The sequence below is a fragment of the Ambystoma mexicanum genome, chromosome 1q, assembly GCF_040938575.1.
Source record: "Ambystoma mexicanum isolate Mex_15411 chromosome 1q, UKY_AmexF1_1, whole genome shotgun sequence".
Taxonomy (NCBI): domain Eukaryota; kingdom Metazoa; phylum Chordata; class Amphibia; order Caudata; family Ambystomatidae; genus Ambystoma; species Ambystoma mexicanum.
The window spans coordinates 1,456,782,307-1,456,808,932 of record NC_090922.1 but is presented as its reverse complement, the minus strand read 5'-3'; positions in this window follow the sequence as shown (position 1 = coordinate 1,456,808,932).

Sequence of the window (26,626 nt, the reverse complement as noted above, 5' to 3'; positions counted from 1 at the left end):
GAGGAACCCAGCACCGGTGATCCCTCCTAGCCAGTCGACGCGGTCAACGAGGCATCTGAAATAACGTGCAGCGTCTTCACGAGAACCCTGCACGTTGACGCAACACCACCCCAACCAGGACAGGCTCAACACTGTCCCGGATTGCCATGTCCGCAGGGAGAGGAAGGCCAGTTGTTGTTAGTGGATCCCCTCACTGAAAACGGGTCTGGACGAAGGCATCCCTGCTGGTGCGGGATGATGCAGTCCCAGGATCGGGGACAGGATTACACACAGGCAACTCCGCGGCCGCCTGTGCTGCCTCCTGTCCCTGCCCCTGGACTGCACCACTAGCACCAGTGGAATCCCCCCTCCAGACCCTGTGTGTGGCCCTTCCACGGCCTCCTCCTCAACCAAACCCTCCACCAACCTGGATGACTCGGTGCCATCTTCCTCCATAGGCCCTTGTGGTGTTTCAGCTGCCACATCTGCTGCCGAGGAGTCCACTTCCGAGCTCTGCCTCTTGGACCTACCCTTGGCAGCTGCAGCCGCAGACGCGGCACCAGACCCCTCACTCCCCGACGAGATGACAACATGGGAGGTGAGCTGGGCCTTGCGTCTCCGGCTGGCGGTGGGATCCCTGCCGCTGTGCTCCACAGCACCGTCTCCGCCCTCTTCATCAGTTGATGCTGCAGACAGGGAGAGACAGAACACAGGCATCAGTGCACTGTACAATGGTCTGATACACACATGACAGTTGCGTATGAGTGGCAGTGTCAAACATCACACATGGCATCACACTTCCAAACACACATATCATTTGAATCCACACACATGCGCAAATCAACAGGAATGTTGCAGCAGGCAGCACCATCCATACACATACAACAGCATGAGCATCCGAAGGTTAGCCTGACGTCACATGCAACACGGGGAGTGCCAAACACATGCACACACGCCACCAGACATACATGCATCTATACATCTCCACCACCTGTTGCAGTGAAATCATCGCCATCCATGTCACATCTGCCAATCAGCCTCCTACATGTCGGTGTCACATGCATCCATGGTGTATCACAGTGGCACACATGTCAAATACACACACACACACACACATGAACATTGTGCACATACATGAAGGTGGAACCAGCGTCCATGTGTCACACCACAACCATACCACAGTACATACACATTAATTTAAACATGTGTGCACCGATACATGCATTTGGGCACCATGCATTTGAACACATACACCATTGATGTGCCTCACACATGACTGGACTCACATGCGTCAGGCTCATGTCCCTGTACATACACATCCATGCATGGGCCTTCCAAGACATATGTGCAACCTGCACACTCCTGCCACACCTCAACATGGACTGCGTCCAATCAGTACGCATGGACACTTACCGCTCGACTCCGGACGGGTCTGCCTCTGAAGGACCTGGAGCTGGAGCGCTGGGTGTATACGTTCCAGGACCCTCATCTGGATGTTGGTAAGGCGGACCAGGCACCCCTCTGCATGCTTTGCCTTCAAGAGGTGCCGGGCCTTGCTGAGGGTTCTGGACCTGAAGTCCTCCCAGCGCTTCCAGACGTGTTGCATGTCGCGGGCTGCCACCCCCTCCACGTTGATGGCAGCCACAATATCCTTCCAGATCCTCTTCCGTCCTTCATTGTCGGCGCGTGAACTTCCAAAGAGGGCATCATAATTCACCAGGACTTGCTCCACCAGGATACCAACTTCTGCAGCACTGAAGCTGGTAGCCCTTCTGCCTCTCTGGCTGGGGGTTGCCAGTGGTCTCTGATGATGTTTCCCCTGACATGGCAACCCCCGAGGCAGGTGTGGGTGGGCAACTGGGTCCTGGTGCTCGGCTGTGGAGCGATGGAACTTCAGTCGGGAGTCTTCTGTTCCAGCAGGGGTGGTCACAGCAACTGAACCCCTGCAGATGGCTGACGTGCAGGCAACAAATAGCAGGGCACCTGGCCAGCAGGAAGGCAGCAGCAGATGGCAGGTAGGAGCTGGCTCGGAGCTCTGGGGGGCAGGAAAATGGCCTTCTGGGCAGGAGCGTGGTCTTCTGTGTGTCGTCGCGTGGGCAGCTTGATACAGAGTGAATTGGCACGTGAAAAAACTACACGTCAGCGTGTAATTCGAGGAAAGGCCCTTAGCGCGTGAGCGTGTCTGTGACGTTACGCGCGCAGGCGTTTCTCTTGTGATGGGTGCATAGTGAATCAGCACGTGAAAAAACAACACGTCCTCGTGTCAATGCGTGTAATTTGAGGAAAGGGCCTAAGCGCGTAAGTGAAGTGACACGCGCAGGCGTTTCCCTCAGCACGGGTTAAAGGTGAGCGGGGCCAGCAGTTCACTGTACGTGCCTTTCGTGGAGACCGACGTGTGTGTTGCTACTTCATGTTGTTTCGCGCACCATCACACCTTCACAGCCGATCAAGGACGTATCTCTTCTTTTGGCGGGGGTATTGGCTATGCGTGTTTTTCATTATCATGCTAGTCTGACGGTGAGTTGCGCACGCTATTTTTCCCACTGCGTGTGCCCCTGTGTATCACGTACCCATTTTCGAGGTCATAGTAGCCTGCGTGTCCCAGGCGTATGTGTTTTTCATGTCCCTGGGTGCCACCGCGTACTGTGGGAGGTTAATTCCACACACGTGGGCTACCGGGGGTTGCGTGCATGGTTTTACTGCAGTTTTGGGGTGCCTGAGCGTTGTGTGACCCGTCACTTTATCACAGGGTCACATACAGCCTTGCAGGTGCACAGGGGCGCTGTTAACATCTTGCATCCCACCCCCTTCACCCCAATTGCCCAGGACAATTGTTGTGTACACCTCCCATTGGCACTACTCCATCTGTGCCGGCACTACTCCATCTGTGCCATGGTAGGGAGGCCACCAAAGGTGAGGGGTGCCTCAGCTGGGCGTACTCCACGTGGCGGGTGTGGTCAGGGACGTGGCCGTGGTGACCAGGGAGTAGGGGGACTCCAGGGTGTCCAGGGTGGCCGCAGAGGGGGAAGAGGCAGGGTTTCGCCAGTTCGGCCCGATGCTGTGCCACATGTTGGTGCAGTCCTGCCACCACCCCCTGTGGTTACGGGAGATGCAGCTCTTGCATCTGGCACTGGTGCCCGTGTGACCCGGCAGTCCGTTTCATCGTCTGCCACGGGCCCAAGGGTAGTGGTAGCTGCAGGTGCAGCTGTGGACACCACCACCCAGGCTCAGGGCCGGACAGCGCAAGCTGCATTGGCACATGAAGAGTTCCTGGATGATTTCCAGGAGTTCAGGAGGCACAGGGACATGCACACAGGGCTGACCCGACCGAGGCACATGTCCCTGGGGCAGTAATGTCATCTGCTGCCCCGAGCAGCGGGGTGTCAGCAACTGCATGGGCAGATGCAGCCGACACCACCCCGCCTATGAGTCTACCATCCAGGACAGTCCCTGTCAGTGACCTTAGCACAGCAGATGTTGCTGCGCAGGGTCAAGTCAGGGGCACCCAGCAGCCACCAACGCAAGTCAGAACTTCCATCATTGTTCCACCTGCCACTCCCTTGGTTCAATCCACCAGTGCCACTGCCCATACTGATCAGGGCGGCATTTGCCAGTCAGGGTCCGGACCACAGTCCAAGAGGAGGAAGGTTGCACCTGCAGTACAGGTTGGGACCCCAGACACAGCTCCGGCCTCCGGCACGGTGAGGAAGAAGTCTTTCAGCATGCAGGAACTGGACTTCCTTGTCGACTACATGCGGGACCACAACCGTGATATGCTGGTGGGGCCGAATTGTCAGACTACGGCTGCCCATTGTATGTCTCACTGGCAGCAACTTGCGGATCATGTGAGTGCATTCGGACATGAGGTGCGCACAGGCCAAGAGTGCAAAAAGCGTTGGGATGACCTCCGACGCAGTGCTAAGGTGAAGCGTGCCTCCAGTTATGCTGTGACTCAGTTGACTGGCGGTGGGTCACCAGCTCAAGAGGACGACCTCACTTCGCACGAGGAAGTCGTTGCGGAGTTCATACCGGCAGGACTGGTCGAAGGAGTGGGAGAGATGCTGGACTTGGATGCCCCGTCCAGTGAGTGTTGTCGCGTTTTTGTACAGTCCATGGATGTTTAGGTTGTGTGGTGTGTTGTGCTTGACTGCCACTGCAAGTCATGTGTACATGGTCCTCATGTGCGAGTCATGCAATGCTTCACTGATGTGTGCCTGCTGTGCAGCATGCTGTACATGTAGAGCAGACAGGGACTGTCCTCATCACCACACTTGCACCCTACTCACATGCTAGTCACCCGGCTGCCCCTCCGGTCCATGTTCCAGCTCACTGGCCCTTCTGCATGTATCCTGGGGTGTCTTTCCTCTCAGCACTGACTATCTCATAGCCTGACTGACGTGCATGTGTGTTCTGCCTGCATGCGGGTACTCCACGTAGGCATGCTCTCTAGCCCCTCCACCCCCCTGCACCCCAATTTCACCATGGCGCTGGTGGGTGTCATGTTGGACTACTGCAATGGCCTGTTCAAGGCTCCTGTGTACATGCACACTTCCCCCTGCCAACCTGCCAGACACATACAGTGGGGTACATCCTTTGTCCTTAATGCAGGGTGTCTCACTCGGACTGTGCAGATGGCAGACGCTCCGTAGGGACATGAGTGCCCATTCATGCTCCATGTGCATTCCATGCATGGCCCTATGTGTCTTTGACTGGATGATCATTGTAGTACGTGTCCAGGATGACCACCATTTCATGGCATTTGATCATCCATTCCATGCCCACTCCGGCTCAGTCCTGCATCACACACATATTTGGGGTGTCACAGTCTGTGTGGGGCACAGGCATCCCCCTGTTTCATGCCCACTGACTCTGTTCAACTGTTCAACTGGTGTAGTGGCTTCTGCACATATGGGTGTACTACTGAGGGTTCATCATGTGTCCTGTTTACTGTCCCATCATATCTTCTGCTGTGTTGTCAGTTGACTCAGATGATGCAATTGATGCTAGTCAACACTGTCTGCGAATACACAGGTCTATGGTCAGCCTTTCGCTGCCATGCAATGCATCCCTGCATTTTCACTTATGGGGGGGGTTTGCTTGTGGCCATGCAACCCATTGCATGCACATTGTACGTGATGCCTGAAGTTGCCCTTGCACTGCCTTCACGTTTATTGATACACATCATGATGTACTTGTTCATGTAGATAGTGGGTAACGTACACATGTTCTGCACTGCATCAACCCACTTCTGAGCCATGTTACACCGTTCTACATGCCTACTCACTGATTCAATGTCAAAGTTACCTGGCATGTATGGCCAGTTTTTCATCCCTTCTCTGTAATGAATGAGACGGGCACAGGTGCACATATACTCAGTATTGGAACTCCCTAGTGGCTGTTTAGATGAGTTGATTGGTCAATCTGCGGCCTATACCAACTGGCATAGGGCGCTGATTGAATGTAGCCTGCCAATCGGGTTGTAATGACTGTGGAGCTTCCTTCACGTGTGTATGTGTTCACTTTCACATACATCAAAGCAAGCAGCGTTGTAGCTGCTTGCTTTGGTGTATTGGATGCTGGTCATGTTCACAATACAGGTGTATGGGGAAATGGGTGTTTTTGAACCCTTTCACATGTACATGCAAGCATCTTCAACGTTGTGTAGTGCAACATTGCGGGTACTCACTTATGTGTTTGTGAAAGTGTTCATTTACACATGTGTCTTCCGCAGCTTTTGTGTTGACTGACTAATATGTAGTTGATTGACGTTGATGCTGGTGAGATTTCTGCATTGCGCTCGTTATGTGGAACTAGCGTGATCCAGAAGGTTGACTGTTGTGCAGTATGTGTATGCCCAGGCCCACTTAGCTACTATGGCGGGACCTGGGCGTGGAGATTTCCACAAGGAATGATGTAATAGGGCACATTCATAGGCCAATGTGCTCAATCAGGCCCTGAGGGGTGTTGTGGAGGCCTCATGTCCTGCAGCTCGGACGGTACTGGGCGTTATGGTCCCTCATGCCTGGTTGCAGGCCCTTGCTTTGCTTGGGACATTCACATGTACATGGCCCTTGCCACCCGGTATGGGCCGAGCTGCAGATGGATGGAGCTATACTGATGATGATGCTTTAGTGATGCATGTCTACATGCATGTTACCTGTGTCATTGTGTGTTTAGATTCACTTGAAGCAGTGGTCAATTTGCAGTTCAGAAATGCTTATGGTGTGTTGCATCTCTTAGTTGCCATCTGTCTTTTCTGCCTGTGACATGTGCCTGACAGAGGTGGTGTCTGATGGAGTTCATATACTACATTTTGTACTTGTGTAGGCTTTGCTATTTAGACACATCCATTTCTGCTTTTGTGATGTGTTTGTATATCAAGGCCACTGGATTCATGCCAGGTTCTCATTTGTGTGTGACATGACTGCTTCATGTGTTGGCTGTCTATGTGATGTCTATGTGTGTGTTTGTTATGTGCTTATGACATGTGTACTAATGTTAATTTTTCTCCACTTTTCAGATAATGATGCAATGGAGCCAGATGATGGTGTTGTCATGCCAGACACAGGGTTGCAATCACACCAGCAACCCGGCACAAGTGGGGGTCGTGGGGTGGTAGACCACGAGAACCCACTTGTGTTACAGACCATCTTGTCTATGGCTGGCAATGAGTCTAGCCCGGATGATCACTCTGACAACAATGTCAAGTTGGATGTGCATCGTGTCCATTCGTCAGGGGTGAGTGATTCTGATGTAGACCCTCCTCTGTCCGCGACACCTGCACTGAGCGGCCAGACAGTGGTGGGACCTCCGCCTGTGGTGGATCGGGACGCAGGGTCACCATCCACACCAGTTGCTGATGTGCCTGGGGCATCACTTCATCAGAGGAATGCAGTCCTGCAGCCGTGGGCGGTGCCAACCCAACAAGGACGTCGGGTCCTTGGGCCCCGCAGGTGTCAAGCCCAGCAACGCGGTGGCCGCGTGCCACTGGGGTATACTGAGTGGGTGCAAGCCATGGTTGCCAATTCAGAACACCAGGTGGCAGCAATTGATAACATCACCGAGAGCATGGAATGTGTGGCCCAATCCATGCTCCCCCCTTCTAGACAGGTGGAACTCCGGCAGTGGGTGGCACAGTCCACTCGCTCAAGCTGGGCATGGCAGCCTCAGACAGGGCACGCTGGGCTGAAATGGTGTCTTTGAATCAAGCAATTGCTGCTCACGCAGAGGCACACATGGAGGCCATGAGGGTTGACTATGAATCCCTCAAATCTACTCTGGCTGTGCTCTTGATGTCCCCGAGGACGCGGTCAGAGGAGAGGTTTGAGCAGCTAGAGAATACCATCTTGGCTGAGCTACGTGCTTGCCGAGAGGTGTACCAGTTGTCCAGCCAGAGTTGTCAAGCGTGTTACCTTGAAAGAGGAAGCACGTGTATCACGCGAGGTTCTACATGCTGACCTACGTGTCATCGCTGCACAGAACCAGGCTCCCACACAGGTCGAGCTATGCAGGTGTTGAGCCCATGGAGGTTTTTTTATTTATCTCAACATCATCGCATGTGGGTGTTGAGGTGCACCCTGTACCTCCCCCCTCCTGGGTTCCCCCCCCCCCCGGGTCTTATGTGGCGATTTCTGATTTTTATGGTTAGTTTAATTAGTGGTTTTTAATAGTTAGTTTAAATAGGTAATAAAGGTTTTTAATAGTTAGTTTAATTAGTTAATACAGTTTAAAATTGCTTGTCTATTGTGCATTCATGTGATGGTGTGGTGCTTTGTTGCTTTTGAAAGCATCCCCTGTCTTTTCCAGCTGGTCCCTTCAAGCTTGTCCTGTGTATGTGTTTGTAGCTTGCGGTCCTGACTCACATAGGCCACTCCTGCTTCCCCTATCCATGGGCTCGCAAGGATGGTTCGGTGTTACACTCATTTACACAAGGGCATTTGACTTTCCTCGTATCTGTGGCCTGTCTGCTGCTGTACTGCTTGTGGTAACAGCCCTAGTGGGGATTAAGTGGGTTTGCTCCACGTCATGTCTGCAATCCATTTGGGTGAGTCCATGATTGATATGTCCATTTATTGATGTATATTATTTTCTTGCCTGTATATGTGCTTGATGCACTTCATGCTGTAGACAGTAGCCGGCACCCTTTGGCTGTCAAATTCACACTGATGGTGGGAGGAGTTCGGATGTAGGTCTCCAACATGGGCCAGTGACAACCAGCATGACGACACACACACAGGGATCTTTCCAGACTTATTAATATCTTTTATGCCCTTTATGCAGGAAAATGAGCCTCCAGACTTCCTTTTCCAGCAGACACAGGGTCAAGAACTACTGAGACCTGACCACGTTGGGGGGGTGCACATGTGCGCATGTGTGCGCAAGCAGAAGCACAGGGCTTGTGGTCAGATGTCCGACAGAAGCAGACGTGTCTCTAGGAGCTCCAAGCAAGGTGAGCAGCACAACTGGCCACACCACAGCCAACCTTCCACCAGGCCACTTGCACATGCTTGCAAAGTAGCGTCAGTGCTGGGTAGCTTGGCCAGGCATTGTTGAAGGAGCGCACAGTACAGCTAAGACGCGTTGAGGAACAAAAGCCAAGTGGCTTTGCAAGTTGTCAGGGGCACCCGCAGGTGCCGTCGCACATATCCTCGAGTCACCCCTGCTCCAAAGCTTAGTTGTTAGCGCATTGGCATTCCTAGCCAGTCACTAATACACTGCACGGGGGCACCCAGCGAGGCACAGACTCGAGTGCAGTGCATATCATTTGCATGTGCAAATTTCCACGTGCACTACCTATTGAGATCCACGGCTGCCAGAATACGACTTGTACTGAAGTCGCACCTCTCTATACGTGTCTTGCAGCTCACCCAGGGACCTTTCTATCATGTGTGATTCTTGACACATTTGTTTTCCTTTACCGTGCAGCCACGTGCGCCTGCCTTACTGCATTGACAGAGTATGAACCATCACAGGGGCAAGCTAACGTATACGTACAATGCAGCAGACAAGAGTGTTTATTTGTAGAGCAGTCACTTAGTTTGAGGCATGAATGGTGTTGTGTGTGTTGAAAACACACACACAGATTAGTAACTCACGCTCTCTTTGCAGCATTGAACTGCTCCTGTTACCGGACCTGAGAGTGCGCAGGCAGGAGGCCAGCACTCGCCCCAGAGATAAGTCTCTCTTTGGCTTGCATTTGATTCATTTTGGACAATGTGCATGAAGAACATGGTTTCTCTGATTGGGTATGTGTTATGGTCAATAGTTGCACTTTGCACATTGCACAATGGCTGCTCACTGTGCTGTGTGCGGAGCAGTGTGTTGCAAGAGACACACACAGCACACGGGTTCGGGAGTAGGGATTTTGCCTTGCCCAATGTGCATGTAAACAGGCATTCAGTGTTGTGTTCATGCTACCACTGGTGGAAAGCATTTGTGTATGACTTGATATGTGTGGGAGGTTGTTGGTCAGTAATTTCATCTGATTCCATGTCAGGCGTCATTGTCTCGGGCCACTTTCCATTTATCACATGTCACTTCATATCTAATTGGTCATGTGTTGGGCTTTTGCTATTGCATGCCATGTCATGGTGTGGCAGACAAGGGTGATGTGGGTTGGGAGGCTTTGGGCGACATACCAGGGATTGTCATGGCCTGTTTTGCAGGGGGTGGAGGTGTGATACACACCCTGCATGTGTTCCTTTTGGTCACACGGGATTGGTTATGTTTAAGTAGCTAGGGATGCACACAATGTAGCACGTCCATGGCAACATTCTCAGGGTGGTAAGGTTGTGACAGTTGACTGTCTCTTTGTCATCATCGATTGTCACCTGGTATGTGCCAAGCCTGTATGCACTCCTCAGGGGTAGGAGTTTAGGTGAAAAATGTGGCCACAAGTTGGGTGCGGGCTGCCTCGCCACGTGCCCTTTCCCCTCCCATGGGCAGCACCTGTGCCTGTGGTTGGGGATGGGGGGGCACCACCATGTCCACCGGTACACCGTGCCGTGTTGCAACATTGTGCAGGACACATGCTGCCACGATGATCCTGCACACTACTGGGGGTGCATATAGGAGCGGAAGCGTGACTTGAGCACTCCGAATGTGCGCTCCACTATGCCCCTGGTTACAGTATGTGCAGCGTTGTATCTTACCTGGAGTGGTGTGGTGGGGATCCAGATTGGCGTCATCATGTGGTTGCTCAGAGGGTAGGCACTGTCCCCTGGGGAGGTGATTTTGGTTGTGATTAGTTGGGTTTGTGTATTTGTCTGTGTGTCACATGCATGCATGTGCACAGGCATTTGTACTCACCTAGGAGCCATGTGTCGCCATGCTTCTCAGCTTTCAGGGCCCGGCTCAGGGTGGACATTCTGTATATGAAACCGTCATGGGTAGAGCCAGGGCAGTTTGCATAGACAGAGGTGATGATTCCCTTGGCATCGCATACAACCTGCATGTTGATGGAATGCTTGCGGTTTCGATAGATGTGCTCAAGCATTTTGGGGAAGTGTGCCACTCTGTAAAAGTCCTGGACCTTGACCTGCCTTTCTGCGGGTGTTCTGGGCATGTGTATGTGCCTGCGGACTGAGGGCCGTGCAGTCATGATTGCCAACACCTCGTGTAGGCAGCGTGACTGCGTGGCCTCTGAAACCCCCCCCCCCCCTCTATGGCAGTTGTCCGCTGAAATGACCCAGTGGCCAAAAAATGCAGGACATTGAGCACCTTCTCCAAGGGGCTCAATGCTTGGGAGCACAGGGTGGGGGATGTAAGGTCATCTTCCCATTCCCTGACCAGGTCTAGGATAATACGAGGTGGAAACCTATACCTGCCAGAGACCTGGTCGTCAGGCATCCCAAAAAGGCTGGTCTGGGGAAAGAAAATGCGGGGCCTAGCTATTCTCCTCCTCCTGCGATGTCCCACGATCAGTGCTGCGACAAATGGGGATTCATCGTAGCTGTAAATAAGTGTTTGTTGTTTGCGTGCACTTTTATACTGCGCGCGGGACGCTTCCGCCTGCCTTCGTGTGGCGGACGTGTTGATGCCTATGCGCGTCTTTTAGCGTGCGTGGGTTTCCTGTATTCAATTCCATGAATATGTGTTTTTCACGTGCGTTTGGGGGTTCCATGTATTTCCCTGCAGTACTTCCCCAGTTACGCCTTCTTTTTCACGCGTTGTTCCCCATTCCACGTGTTACGCCCCATGTCCCACCCCCTTTTTGATGTGTGTGCACCGACGTTGTGCGCTTTCCCTGTGCGCATCGTGCACCACGTTCGGGATGTTGCTGTGACGTGTGCGCCCGTGTGCGCCACGCTCAGATTTGGCGCTCATCCCGCAATGAACACGCACAGGCTCTTCCATGAATCGCACGCGTGCACGTGCGCTTGCGTTTTCACGCTTGCACCGGCTTGCGCCAACATTTTCAGTGCACATTTGTTCCATGAATCGGTCCCTAATTCGTAAGTAAACTCTTTAAGACAGCATTATTGTAGGCCTTGTAATCCAAAACTTAAATATTTTGACCTGGTAAAGTATGGAAGGCATATGGTTCACTGTGGGTTAAAATCCCTGCTTCACTGTTTAGCCAAAATGTGTGATCCTGGTCAATTATTTAATCACACTTTAGGCCCGATTCATTGAATGTATTGCACGGTTCAAAGTGACTTTGCACTGCTGAAAGTGACTTTGCACTGCCGATACAAACCCTGATTCATGGAACTGTGCAAAGTATATTGTTGCAGTGAAAAGTCAGTAAAACGTCATTTTAAACTGAAAACATGACTATGCACTGGCTTTGCACTGCAAGAATACACTTTGCACAGTTCCATGTATCAGGGTTTGTGTTGGCAGTGCAAATTCAAATTACAACAGTGCAAAGTTACTTTGAACCGTGCAAAAAGTTACATGAGTCAGACCATGATGTAGTTGCTTGTATCAATCAGTGTATTAAGGGGTTACGCCATCCACTGTATGGTGAACTATGGCTGTTGTTGGGTTGTCATACAGAGGTTGGTATCCTTGCAACGTGAAAATCACATGGTGCTAGACAGCACATGTGGTAGGTCATGTACATCCTGAATGGCAATGAGTGTGCATTCCATTCTATGCATGTGCATGGTAGTTATACAAGCATGTCATGCAATTACATTTTAAGTCACCTATCTGGCGTCAAAGGCCTGAATATGTCTGTGAGTTCATAATGGACAGGCACATGCCTTGTCACTTCCATCATTGTTCTGTGCAGTTGCACAGACCTTGGCCTGTCTGTGAACTAGATGCATGCACAGGTCCACACACCTGTGTCACCTGAGTGGTAAGGTCAGACATGCCAGCTACTTCGCACACACAGATGTGGCATTATGGCTTTGTTGCAATATGTCATTATCTTGTATTTCTCTAAACTAAGCCTTACACCTGCTTCAACTGCTGCGCCCTGTTACCCTTGGGTCGGGTGCGCATTAGAAATAAATAAACAAACAAACATGTGTAATGTGATATGTATCAGTGACAGTGCTGGTTCACAGTCTGAGCATGCACGTCCATGAACTTTTCACCCAGCATTGTGGCATGATGTGCATATACAGGGACTGCATTGCAAACAAGAACACCCATGCTGGAGACATTGCTGTGGGGGTTGATTGTTGCACATACATGCCACTCATGGACCTTGAAAGACCTTCATCACCATGTATAAATAGTGTGTCTCAGGATATGTTCTATGCACTCGACATTTGCTCATACATAGCCTGCCCCCCAGCATGGTTGGACCAGGAGCAACAGGGCAGGGACATGCCACTGTAATGCAGACACGCAATTCGCAAACAAGCCTCACTCCCTGCCTCCCCCCTCATCCTCTCTCATACATTACTGCCTGTCTGCTATCCAGGCATGGTGTACTGGTACCAGTCTCTGCCTTAATGCCAGTGACACAGAGAGCCTACTCACTGTGACCCATGATCCCTCTTTCACTCCCACACCCAGGCCACTCTCCATGGGCCCACTCCCCTCATCCTCTTGTGGGTCATCTTCAATTCCTCTTGCCTCTCTTCACTTCATGGTCCTTGCCTGGAAGGCCCACATTTAGCTGCACCTACCTAGAGGCATTTCCTCACCTTCCCCCAGGACCTCAATGTTTGCAGTTCTCTCTCCCAGTCCTTATTCGTGTGTCCTGTGTTCACCGTTGTGGTGTCTGTGGATATGGGTGGATGACTGTTGCTATGTGATGTCCTTCTGCATTGCTATGCCACATGTGTGATTCCTTTCCCTGGTATGTGTGGTGACATGACAGTCGCATGGCCCATCATTGTGCATTTACACCACTTTCGTATGTCAATGTGTCCACTGATGGCAGGGTATGAACGGGAGAGTAAGGGGCAGGTGAACACTGGTCAGCAAATGCCATGAACCCATTGCTTACGGCTGAAAGTTTGTGAATGCACAATGTGTGATGCCTTTATGTCCTTCCATTTGTTGTTTTAGTGCACTTTGAGAAGGAAGAAGAGTTTGTGGTCGATCAGACCACCAATGGAGGGCGTGGTGTTGTACACCATGAGAACACACTGGTGCTCCAGACCATCCTCAGTCGTGCTGTGGACTCTTCGGATTCTTCCGACTCAGCTGGCTCTGATGTCGAACCAGATGTTCATGCCTCAAAGAGGGCAAAAGTGAGCGGCCCAATGGGTGGATCAGATGGGGCCCCATGGGTGGATCAGATGGGGCCCATGAGTCCACAGCAGTGTGGTTAGCTTCACAAGGCCATTCATTGGTGGGCCTCTCGTCTGCTGTGGTTACGTCTGCAAGGCCACCCTCCCATGAATTGGCATCATGTCCTGGTACTGATGTCCAAGGGAGGGTTGCAGACCTGCAGCCAACAACAGGGGCACCACAGCATTGGGCATGGTCCCTTGCATCAGGGCTCCGTGGGCCTTGCACTTGTGGTGGACGTCACCTTTGGAGGTACGTTTAGTCCTAGGGATATGAATCATGCGGTCGTCATGCCGCTCCCACAGACTGCGTATGGAGGCCAACATCAAAGGCCGACGGGCTGATCTGAGGTGTCTGCAGGGGTCCCTGCATGAAGATGCTCAGGTACAAAGAGAGGCCCTAAGGGTTGAGATGCAGTACATAAGTACTGCAATCCATGACGAACGCACAGCCACAAGGACACTGATCAATGAGTATATGGATGCGTTCAGGCAGACACTCTCCGAGCAACTCAATGCAACAGGGATGAGCACGCATACAGACTCTGCAGCCATACGTGAGGACATGCATAGAGACCTCACCGTCCTTACTGGGCTGGTGCATTCAACAGTGACTTCACTGGCCATGGCCAGTGAAGACCAGGCCTTGGCACTGCGTGTTAGGGCTCCAACACCAGACCCGCCTACAGATCATCCGCCAGGATGGGGGTACCAGTACAGACCAGCCTCCTGGTCCATTGTTACTGGGAGGTTAATGATCCCACAGAGTTTTTTTATTTTTATTTTTTTCCACTCATGTGGATAATGGAAAGCACCCTACCCCTCTGCGCTACTGGGTGGACTCCCCCTTCCCAGTCAGGGATGGATTTTATTTCTTTTGCGCATGACCGGTGTGGACTTTCTTTTTTTTTTTTTGGGCCTCCTGTTTGGCATGGACATTTTCTTTTTGTTTTTCAATCCTTCTGGCCCAGATGGTGGCATGTGTTTTTTGTTTTGCCTTTTCCAAGGTGCAATCTTATTTTTTTATTTTCAATTGAGATGGGCAGTTGCTTCAAACAGCCATGACAAATGCACTTGTGGACATGCATTTATGCACAGTGGTGGCAACTGGCATGGCTGCCTTGAGGTCGACAGGATGGGATGTGCAGGTAACAATGGGCATATGGACTCTTGACGCATACGTGCTGTATGCTTGATTGAGAACTATGGCTGTTGAAATGCAATGTCCCATGTTGTTCCCGTGATCCAGATTCTTTCATCCCGGGACTGCACTCCATGGGAGGTCCACCCTGCACCCTTTCACGTGCCTACTCCCCATGCCCTCTGCCATGCACTGGCCCTCCATTCACGTGTTTGGAGGTTCAGTTCCCAGTGAAGGTGATGAGGGAATCACATCATGCAGCTCTATCGGAAGGTGAGCATGTGCGCTGTCTCTCGTGTTGGGTCTGTATTATTGGTGACCATGGTCTTTGCATGCATGACACATTTTTACAAGTTTGGGGGGGATCCATGAGTCACTGTGAATGTCTGTCCAGATGTGTGTCTGTCCACATGCATGTGTGTGTGTGTGCTGTTACACTTCTGTGCGGGTGCATTGCTTTGGTGGATGCACTGACACAATTCACCCAATTCATAGGAGTGATTGGTCACCACTTGTCGCACTTTCATTCATTCTGGAGGTTTATACTAATTGATGGCATGCGTTCTCTGGGGATATGCACTCAGTGTGTTTTGGTTATCATTGACCGTGATGAAATCGCCTTACTGACACCATTATACTCCCCATGTCCCCATGTATCCTACCGGGCTCTGAAGAAGTACTCCCTGTGCCCACTACTCTTTGACCTGTGCCACTTCCCAATCCAATCCCTTGTCCACTTACATGACCTGCCCTGCCACTGTCCCATTTGGACCGCACACGTTGATTGTCAGGTATGCTCATCCTCCAATGCGCCACTTCATGAGGTAGCCTCTGGTGACACAATTCTGGCCATTTGTGTACATTTACTGCACAGGACAGGTTTGTCGGACTTTAAGCATGTAGGGTTTGACAGATAAGCGCATGTGTACCCCTTGACAGACTGCTTCTGTGTTACCCAATAAGGTAACATTTTGTACAGTGTTTGTTTCTGTAGGTTATCTACACCGGGGTGAGTTGCATGTTTCTTGGTTTGCATTCCTTATTCTTCTCATCCGGCACTGTCAGTGAGTTGACATTGTGTGTGAACATTGTGTGCCCATGCATGTGTGACATCGTCCACTCCACACAGCTTTTCTTCATCTGTTCTCCCCGTGTGAGTTGCAAGTGCACCCTAGAATCCATTCACAGTTACTGGGACAGTCTCACTCCGGGTGTGTGGTCTGTTGTGGGGTGAGTGAACAGCTGCATGTTGTCCTAATGTCCTTTTGCAGTGGTGTCTGACATGGGTGAATGTTGTTTGGTGTAGGGCATGGGTATGAGGTTGTAGGTACTTCTTTGCGGGCATGTAGTGTACATGTTTCTTTTTAATATTTGCATGCCATTGTCGGTGTTGCCAGTGGTTTGTCTGATGTAGAGCAGATGATTGCCCTTTCACATGTGCCCATCTTTGCCAGTCTGCCCTTCTCTGTCACCCACTTTTGACATTCATGGCCCACTACATGTGGTACTTTTACATCTCTGTTCCTTCCAGGCTCGCTGACCATGCTGCTTCTTGCAAAGGTGTTCACGTCTCCTTCCTCACTTGGACGACTTCTCTCTGCCTTCACCCACTATGATGTCAGACATATCCATCCTCATCTCCGCTCCTGCCAGTCTACTCCTTGCAGTGCATTTCACCTGTCCCCCTCTCACTCTCTTGCACTCCACCCCACTGCTAGGCAATCGTCACTCTGTGTCCTGTGTCCATCTTGCACTCTGTCATCCTTCAACACTGGGTGGTCCATGCCTATTTTCCTGTTCCCTGTATGAGTTGTCATGGATGTCCAGTATCTTTATGTTGTTGCGATGCATGTCTTTGTGATTTTTAAATGTCTTTGCAGGTGGGGGGCAGTAGATGTAAGCCTGGTGGGTACCCTGTGCTGGTAAGTGAAGGGCACTCAGGGTGTCACATGTGTAGTAGTTTGTGGCAGGGAGTCAGTCACTGTGTAGGACGCTTTTATTTTCCTTGTATTGAGGTGAACGGGTTCAGCATCATGGGTGCATGTGACACATGGGGATGGTAGGCTGATGTTTCTATGCATTCTGATTTGTCATGTCAATCAGGGTGACACTGGTTGCGTGTTCATAGTAGAGAGGGGAGTCTGCCACTGTAGGACCTTTGTTGGTGAGTTATCGTGAGGGTGGCAGGCCCGGATGTTTGTGTGCTGTGGTACAGGGTGATGGTTGCGGTGGTGAGTGTTTCCTTGCACTTTTCACTTGCGTCGTGCCTGCCACATGGCTTCCCAGTCAATGATTTTGCAACAGTCATGTCTGCCCACGCAGGCAGTAAAATATTGGTCCTTCTTCCCCTCCTAGGCTGCTGTTCCAAGTCAAATCCACACACATGACAGCATTTCTGGCCATTTTTGGGATGACATATTCTACGCAGACACCAGGCACACGCCACTGTCCATGGGTTGTTGGTTGCCATGTTGAACATGTACCGTGCTCAGTACACAATCACATTTCTAGAGGCCTATTGACAGTTGCTGGGTGCATCTCATTGCTCCCTTCAATTCAAGGCACATTTCCTCCAATTCAATCCAGCCCCTGTGAGGTTGGCCTTCCCTTCCACTTCCTTGTTGCCTGCTCCCTTTTGTGTGTCTATGCCCTTGGCCTCTGGTTCTCATTGCTTTCTCATGTTTGCTTGTTTGTTTCCTACCAGTTGCCTTGGTGCCCTGGCTTCCAGCATGACAGCTGCCCCTGTGAAGTGCTGCCTTCTGCAAGATCCTACCTTCTGTGGAATTGGTGATATTTTACAATCGCGTCTTCATGGACTTTGAATCATCGGCTCCCCTGCCAGTGTTTACTGCACTGTCCCAGTGCCACATTAATGAGGGGATGCCATAGTGTGGCTTTGGAAGTACTTCCAAGGTGATCCTGGGATTCCATCCTCTCAGTGGTCTCTTTTTGGGGGTCCTCTCAGTGTCACACTGACTGTGGCCAAATGTGAATGTTCAGACTGTGCCATCAGCATGAAAATGGGTGTTACATGGTTCGTCACTGCATGGCACTCAGGGGTTAAGGCCATTTAGGTGTTGTGAGTGGGTAAGGGGTCACTGTGTGTGGTGTTCATGTTGCATTGGCATTTGGTTCGCGGATCTGGCTGCATGGGTGCCGTGACACATGGTGATGACGGCTGGTGAGTTATTGTTTGCATTTGTTGCATATCACTCAGGGGGACAAATGTTACTGTATGTTTGGGTGCTTGTATGTGTTGCATGCCCGCACATTGTTTTGTCTTTCTCTACAGAGGCAGGCTGCACGTGAATATGTTTACTTTGACTGGAGGTGAAGTTGCTGGTGTGTGATTGTACAGGACACAGCATCATGCTTTGGTGGTATCCATGCCAATAGAAGGGCACATCAATGGATTACACCGTCCAGCTTGTTCAGGCACAAAAGGCATAAGGTGAGATGTGCCTGTTTCTTCCAGTGCACTTGCATTTTTCATGTTCGATATGACAGCTTTGATGTGACTCAGCATTGTGAGCATTGTTTTTGTCACGGATTGGGTTGGCCACTGAACCTGTTTGTTGTTGTGGGGCGCGCATAGTGAGTCCAGGTCTGTCCTCGCATGTCTTTGTTTGCTCCATCCATTTGCTACTATGCCCACCTACTCGTGGTCTCATGTGTGTTTTGGTGTCTACATGAACAACAGTTGTTGTTGTCCATGTGACAGTTGGCAGGGACTTTGTTGCTTGTGCTGTGTGCTTTTGGGTGTTTGACATGGACACTGTTGATTCACCCACTTTTCTCACTTATGAATTGGCTCAGACTCGGTGTTAATTTTGAAATGGGCCAAACTCTCCCTATTCACAGTATCTATGCAACATGTGGATTCTTGCACCCCTGCTTTCACGCTCACATCAACATGGCAGGTTTGAGCCTGTGCTGCAAGTAGTCTCACAGGTGTACAATTGTGTGTCTGATTGTATTTAGTGAACATGTTGCTTTTGATGTCCATGAATGACTAGGTGCTAAGAATTGAATGATGCCAAGTTGATGCATTTTTCAGTTACAACATGTTTATCATTGCTTATGTATTTTTCACATTTGTTCTGACTCAAGAATAATGGTAGACATAACTTCATAAGGCTTGTGGGATGTTTTTACCCATGCATACAAGCCCTACCATAAAACTGTGCAGTACTGGCATGGAAAACATCATGATGGCCAGAACTCCCCAGAGAGTGCACAGGGAAAACATGAAGAATAGGCTGCCACCCATTTTTGCCTATGTTGTGAGCACAGGAGGGCACTGCCTAAAACTACCATTGGGCTACACACACAGTAGCCTGAAACCATTGGGAATGGCAATGCTGATTGCCAAAAAAGCAACTCAGAACTGTGGGGAATTCATTTTCTTAATCCCAAAAATGGTTGCATTACCAGTACTCACCACTATCAGAAAGCCGGCGTTTTAAAACCACCAGACTTTTGTGTAAAACTGCACAAATGAAACAAAACCAGACCAAGGAAAAACTTGCTAAGAGGTGGAAGAATGTAAAACCATATTCTGAAATGACTTGAAGGAAGTAATTATTTAATGTATAGGTACAAATTGTCAGTTTGATTTGAATGTAGAAAACTGGGAACAAAAAGTGACATTTAGCTGAAACTGGCTTAATGAAACTGAATTCTGCCTGACAACTACCCCTGACAGGAGAAACCTGTTCAGCCACTTTTTCAAAACACATAAAAAGAGACTGCTGGGACAGGTAGAGACATTCAATTCCATTTGCTGCGGAGCATGCTGACCGACGACTTCACATCCAGAGATCCAACACTTAAACTTCCAAGTTAAACAGAGACTACAGAACTTTGAAACAAGAAGGCCCACTGCAAGCAAAAGTATTTGTCAGCAGGCCTCAAAATCATTTGCAAACTATTCCACAGCCGGGCGAGCAGTCCGAATTATTTTGCCAAGAACTCTTGCCAGTACCCAGAAAGCAGTGTTACATCCAGAATCCACTTGATCCGGACCGGAAAGCAGAGCAGTATCCAGAACCAGAGGCCACTGAATCCAGAGAGGCTAGACCAGCAGAGCAGAGCTGACCCAGATCGCTGTGAGCAGAACCGGTGCCTGATTGACCCGCCGAGCAGACAGAACCGCAGCCGGACGTGTTGACCAGATCCGTGACGAGGCCTAGTTCAAATTTATATTGTGAGTACCTAGCAGAACTGTGCAGAACCAATATCTTAGTTAAAATAATCTAATCCAAACTATTTTAACCTAAGTAGAACTGCCTCCTAGAAATCGTGTCATCTGTCATTTGTAAAGCTGCCCAACTGTCACCTGTCAATTCTGAAGCTGCAAGCTGTCACCTGTCATTTTGAGCTTACTTTAAATCTGAAAAACTACCTTTATTTAATCGTCCGTATCTCTGGAACCGTTCGAAATTTAACTTACCGACTTCCTACTCCTTATACTTTTTCCGCAATCACGATTCACGCACTCGCGAAATTTACCGCAATTTGCGATTTTGGCTCAATTTCTCCACTTGTCAAAATAGCAGCTCCATTCTTTCTTTTGTTAAAATCCGTTTGCAACTTGGTAATAACTCATAGAGCATTGCTAAAGTGAGCCTGAACTAATACCAACACGCATCTCCCACTCACCCTGAATCTCTAGAGGGAATTAAAATCATTGGCACATTTTCCCATCCATTGCCATCACATTTAAAAAGCATTTTGGGCCTGTGTTTCAAACTCCTACCTGTTTCCTCTAAGCTTGCTGGGGGGAACTGAATTTCGTATTGTATTTGATTGCATTCCTGAGAACTGTGTGCTCCTCTTTCCATCTCCTTCCATTTCTTACATTGCATAGGGGAGGGGGTGAATTGCCAGAGAAAAAGTGATTATCTTATCTTTTGCTAAAATCATATCAAGTATTTCTGTACTGCATTTTATTCCTCATTGCTTTTCCCTTGAAATCATAAAAGTATCTTTGCTACTTTATCCATCCTATACTAACTCCTCATAGATTGTAAAGAAGTGGGCTAGTGCCAGATTACCCATTGTTGATCATCATCATATGTCTAAGTGTACTATCAGATATTAATTTATTATAAAGTGTGATATATATATATTGTTTAAATTCTCAAATAAACCTTTTAATTTGCAAAACAAACCTACTTCTTGGCTCAGTGGGGTCAGGGGGATTCTAAGAGGGGGGTGTTATACAAGGGTGGTCATCCAGAGTACTGAACTAGACATAAAAATACATTAATAAGGGTTTTCCTCAGCATCCCAGACTAGGCATTGACTTGGCTGTAGTGTTGATTGAATATCGCTTACAGGCTGTAGAATCCATGAAAGCAATTCATTGTCATACACATACATAAATACACAGTATAATAAGAATACCATGGAAATACCTAGTAAGAAAGTGCGTCAGGGAGCAGTAATAGCTGGTCCCATAGCGCAGTGAGAAGAGCGCTGACTTTGACATCTGTGCAGAGTCTGCTGACGCTGGTTCGAATCCTGGCAGGGCCAAACTCAGCCTCTCATCCTTCTGTGGTCGATAAATGAGCACCACACACTGTGGGTAATAATAAGCAGCACTCAGATACCTGAGGGTTTGTAGTGCTATATAAATGCTAAATTATTATTATTATTAAAAAAGAAAAACATTAAAGCACCCATGGCCTTCAGGAATAGGTTGGTTTCCTGGGACTGATTACAATCCCACTTCTGCGTGACTTACCATGCCACTCAGATCTTCGCAAGACGTCCCTGGCATATGGTTCATCCCTAAAAAAACAATTTGACAGAGTCTGCAGGTTTATCACTTATCAGTCTAAGGTACCCCACCATAGCATCCCCGGTCACCAAGGCGCTGTCCCCAGAGGAGTGGAGCCAGTGGAGGCATTTATTCAGGAGGGCATCCTTCGGTTCCCGCTTATCTAGGGGCACGTTGGGAAACCGATGAAGGAACCCAGTGGTCCCTCTTGCCCCCCCTGCCCCGAAGGCAAGGCTCATAGGATAACGCCTCCCTGGATTGAATTTACTTGCTCTAGTTGGCCTTTCACTGGAGCACATAGTACTTGAAGTGCTAGGGGGGTTTGCCGTCGGAGAAAGGGGTTTGGACCCCGGCAGGGACGTCCTAGTTGGCTCTCGAGGAAAATTGGATTTTTGTGGCTGATAGACCTGATACTGCTTGATATGATATGATATGATAAGGCATTTATAACGTGCCTATACACAAGTGTTTCAAGGTGTGACGAGGCAAGGGAGGGGAGACAGAAGGAAGACTGTGACAACGTTTCTAATAGGCCAGGTGACAGTGAGATCTCACAAGTGCAGGGCAGGGAGGGAGTGCAGGGGAAGGGGAGGGGGCAGTGTGGTACATAGGATAGCAGAAAAATAAATAAAACAATCAATAGGAGTGCAGCCAGCAGGTGGCAAGTACAAGGGTAAGTGTAGACATAAAGTGCTAGTAGGGACTGTAGGGATACAGAAACAGTCCCCAAAGTTCAAGGGATGCCAGGGTGACAGTGCAGGTGTGCAACTGGTGGGGAGAGGATCTGGGCCCGAGGTCAGAGGGTAGCCAGGTAACCAATGCAAGTTCAGATTCAGCCAGGAGATCAGCATGAAAGAGAGGAGGAGAGAAAGCAGAGGCAAAGAGGAAGGTCTTGAGGTGCTTTCGGAAACAGAGATGGTTCTCCTCGAGTTTCAGAGAGGCAGGGAGCCTGTTCCAGAGGGAGGGCCCAGCAGAAGAAAGAGATCTACCACCAACTCGCTGCTTGGAGAAGCGACTAACCCTGAGGGAGTTGGAGGCGGATGAGTGAAGAGCTCGAGATGGAAGATATTTAGGTAGAGAGAGTTGAAGCTATTGAGGTCCCAGGCCCCAGAAGGCCTTGTGGACAATGCAGAGGATTTTGAGCTTAATCCTCGCCGCCACTGGGAGCCAGTACAGAGATTTCAGTCCTGGAGAGATACGATCCCTGGGCTTGAGGCCAAGGACACGTTTTGCAGTCCTGTATTGGATAAGTTGCAAAAGGCGGAGAGTAGAGGCAGGCAGATTTAGAAGAAGGTTGTTGCAATAGTCCAGCCTAGAGAGAACCAAAGCTCTGGAGACAGTGAGCTTCCGGGGGAAGGAGAGGAAAGGAAGAATACCTCTGAGGAGGTGCAGTTGGTAGTGTGACTTCTTAGAAACGTCAGAGATGTGAGGAGAGAAGGAGGGTGTGGAGTCAAAGATGACCTCAAGGTTTTTAGCCTCAAAATGGGAGCAGGAAGAGGGCCACGAGAGGTCAGCCAGAGAGTGACAGTGAAGAAGGGAGCTGGTGTGCCGATGAGGAGATTCTTGGTCTTACTGGCATTAAGGCAGAGATCATTGGTGGCGCACCACTACTGGATGGCAGACAGACAGTCAGAGATAAGAGAAGGAGAAGAGGTGGCAAAAGGGAGCCTGAAAATGAGCTGAGCGTCATCCACATAGCACTGAAAGTTGGGGCAGAGAGTGACAATGCGGTGGGCAAGAAGTGCCAGGTATTGTTTGAACAGCCAGACAGAGAGGTTAGGCCCCTGGGGAACACCACAGGTAGAGATAGAGATAGAGGAGAGGAAGGACCCAAGTTGGACCTGAGAGGGTCGATCAGAGAGCAAGGAGGTCAGCCAAGCAGGGCCTGATTGTGATACCCAGGTCATCACGGAGACAGTTGAGCAGGATGGCATGGTTTACCGTGTCAAACACCAAGAGAGATCCAGTAGGATGAGGACACAGGGGGTGTTGGAATCGAGGTTGGAGAGCAGGTCTTCATAGACGTTCAGGAGAGGAGTTTCCGTGCTTATGGCAGCTCTGAAGCTAGACTGATGGTCATGGAGACAAAGTTCAGATTCAGTGTTAAGATTAAGCTGGGAGATGGCCAACTTTTCCAGGAGTTTGCCCAGGAAAGGAGTGATGGAGACTGGGTGATAGTTAGCCAGGCAGGAAGGTCCAGCAGATGGTTTCTTAAGAAGGGGGTGCACAAGGGAGTGGTTCGGGGGGAGGGGAAGGCCCCAGTGGCAAAGGAGTGGTTGCAGAAAACAGCCAGACCAGGAGCCCGGGTGTCATTGTGGTCCTTGATGGTTTTGGAGGAACAGGGGTGTACCTGTTTTGATGGAACTTTCATAGATGGGACTTGTCTAGAAACCTTGTCTGAGGAGAACAGGGGAAAGGCAGAGAAGTAGGTTGGAGAGGTGGCCGAAGAAGGGCTTCAGGAAGAGCAGGGAGTGGAGGGAGGAGGAGGAGAGGAAGAGTGAGAGGACAGGATGTCCTGAGGTTTAGAGATGAAATGAGAAACCAGGGCCATTCAGATGGCCTTGGAGGGGACAGGAGAGGCAGAGACTGCAGCAGGATTGGCCAGCTCCTTGCAGATTTTAAAGAGATTAGCCAAGTTGTTAGATGCTGCAGAGATGCAGGATTGGATGAGGGCAGTATTCTTGGTGCGGACGAAGAGCCGGTATTGACTTTGGAGCAGGCAGCAGGTCAGTTTGTCAGAGGATGTACCGGAAGCACGCCATTTCCTCTCAGCCACCCTGCACTTGCATTTAAGGGTGACGAGGTCTGAGTCATACCAAGAGTTACACTTGGCTTCGGGCTTCAAGCGGATTCTCATGACAGGGGCAAGAACATTGAGCCTATCAGATATAGCAGAGTGGAGCATGGAAAGGGCTGTGTCATGGTGTGAATCAGCCACGGGGGTAGGGGTGTTGGAGAGAAAGTGGCGGCGAACACCTCAACTGACACATGCTTCATGGGTTCGATAACCGAGAAGGTAGGTGGCAGTGCTGGAAAAGGCTTGGCCTGAGGGGTGGAGAGGGTGAGCTGTGAGGAAAGGAGAATGTGATTACTCCTGGAGAGAGGAGTGGTAAGAGGGATTGAAAGGGTATGGTCTGGAGAGATCAGAGCATCCAGAGTGTGCCCTGCAGAGTGAGTCAGGCAAGAGGGGTGAATAGAGAGTGAGATAAAGTCACATAGGTCACAAAAGAGTCCAGTGGAAGGACAGGAAGCATCCAGGTGGATGTTGATGTCTCCGGGAAGGAGGAATTGAGTGGTAGAGATCAGAAGGCAAGAGGAGAGGTCCGCCCAATCAGAGAGGAAGGAGAAGATCTGTCCAGGTGGCTGATAGATGGTAGCCACAGTGAGGGAATGGCCAGGAGAGAGAGAGAGCCTGGAATACACTCAGGGAAGATCAGGGCTACACCCCCTTCGGTACGGTTGGATCTGGGCACAAAGAGGATCTTGTAGCCATCAGGGAAGAGAGGGTCAAAGCTCGTGACAGAGCTGGCCGTGCATCATGTCTCGGTGAGACCAAGGACATTGAGGTCAAGTTCCTCCAGGAGGCGGCAAATGTCAGATGAGTGCCTGACAGCTGAGCAAGAGTTTAGAGTGGCAAAATGGAGAAGGTTGCCCTCCTTGTAAGACTTTCAGGAGGGGTACAAATCACAGGTACGGCCTGCAGAGGTGCAGAAGATGCCTGAGGAGGGGCAGAAGAGGAGGAAGGAGGTGAGGGCAAGGTAGCCCAGGAGGTGAAAGCAGGGCAAGGCGAGGAAGCCGTGGATGGGAGAGATGGGAGACAGGGGACAGCAGGGTAACACTCCTTTGCAACAGGGAAAGTCCTCTTCTGCCTGAAGGAAGCCTGTGTCCTGCCCTCTTTAAAAAAAAAAACACTCGACCCTACTTCTCCTAATAAGTACAGACCCAACACCACAGTCCCATTCTTACTCAAGATACTGGACAAAGCAGCTTACCTGCAGGTGCAACAATTAAATGAAGAGAACATGCTCCTAGTGCTACGCCAATCCGGATTTCTCCTGAGGCACGGGAAGGAAACTGCCCTACTGGAGCTCAAAAACCAGATGGACGATGACATTGACCTAGGTAAACCAGCCCTCTTCCTGCTACTTGACCTCTCTGCAGCATTTGACCTTGTGGACCACAATGTCCTATGCACCATCTCACCTCCATGGCCAAATTCTCCCCTGACGCCACTACATGGTTCACTTCCTTCTTGCAAGGCAGGACCATTCAAGTATTCTCTGACTTATCCTCCGCCTCACCCATCATCATGCTATGTGGGGTCCGTCAAGGCTCCTGCCTCTCTCCCACTCTCTACAACATCTTTACATGCCCCCTCTTCCTCATCCTTGACGCCTTGGGTATCTCCTACACTAACCACGCGGACGATACCCAGATACTCTTCACTCTCAGGCAACTATGACTCCACAACACTCAACAACATCTAGAACACCATCCAGACATGGATGGCAGCCAACAGACTATGCCTCAACTCAGACAAGACAGAGCTCCTCCTGGTAGGATCCAAGGACATCTTGACTCTCAGTTTAGCCATTTCTCCTTTGACTCCATCAGGATCCCAGTATCTGACACAGTGAAAAGCTTGGGAGTCTATCTGGACTCCAACCTATCCATGACTAGTCAAGTCAATGCAATCGCCTCCTCAGCAGCGTATCATGCCAACTCAACGCAGCTAGACCATTCCTCTCTAAGGAGAATTGCACCAACATAGCCAGAGCTATCACCGGCTCAAGGCTCGACTACTGCAATGTTCTCTTCTTAGGGACAGCCACAAAAAACCTGTAAAAATTACAAGTCATCCAGAACAGTGCTCTTCACACAGCCCAAGGCATCTCCAAGAGAGAACACATCACGGCCGCCTGAAAATGTGCCCACTGGCTCCCAGTAAAAGAACAGGTTATATTCAAAGCCTTGACACTTACCCATAAGTGCATCCACCTCTCTGCACCTGCCTACCTCTCACAA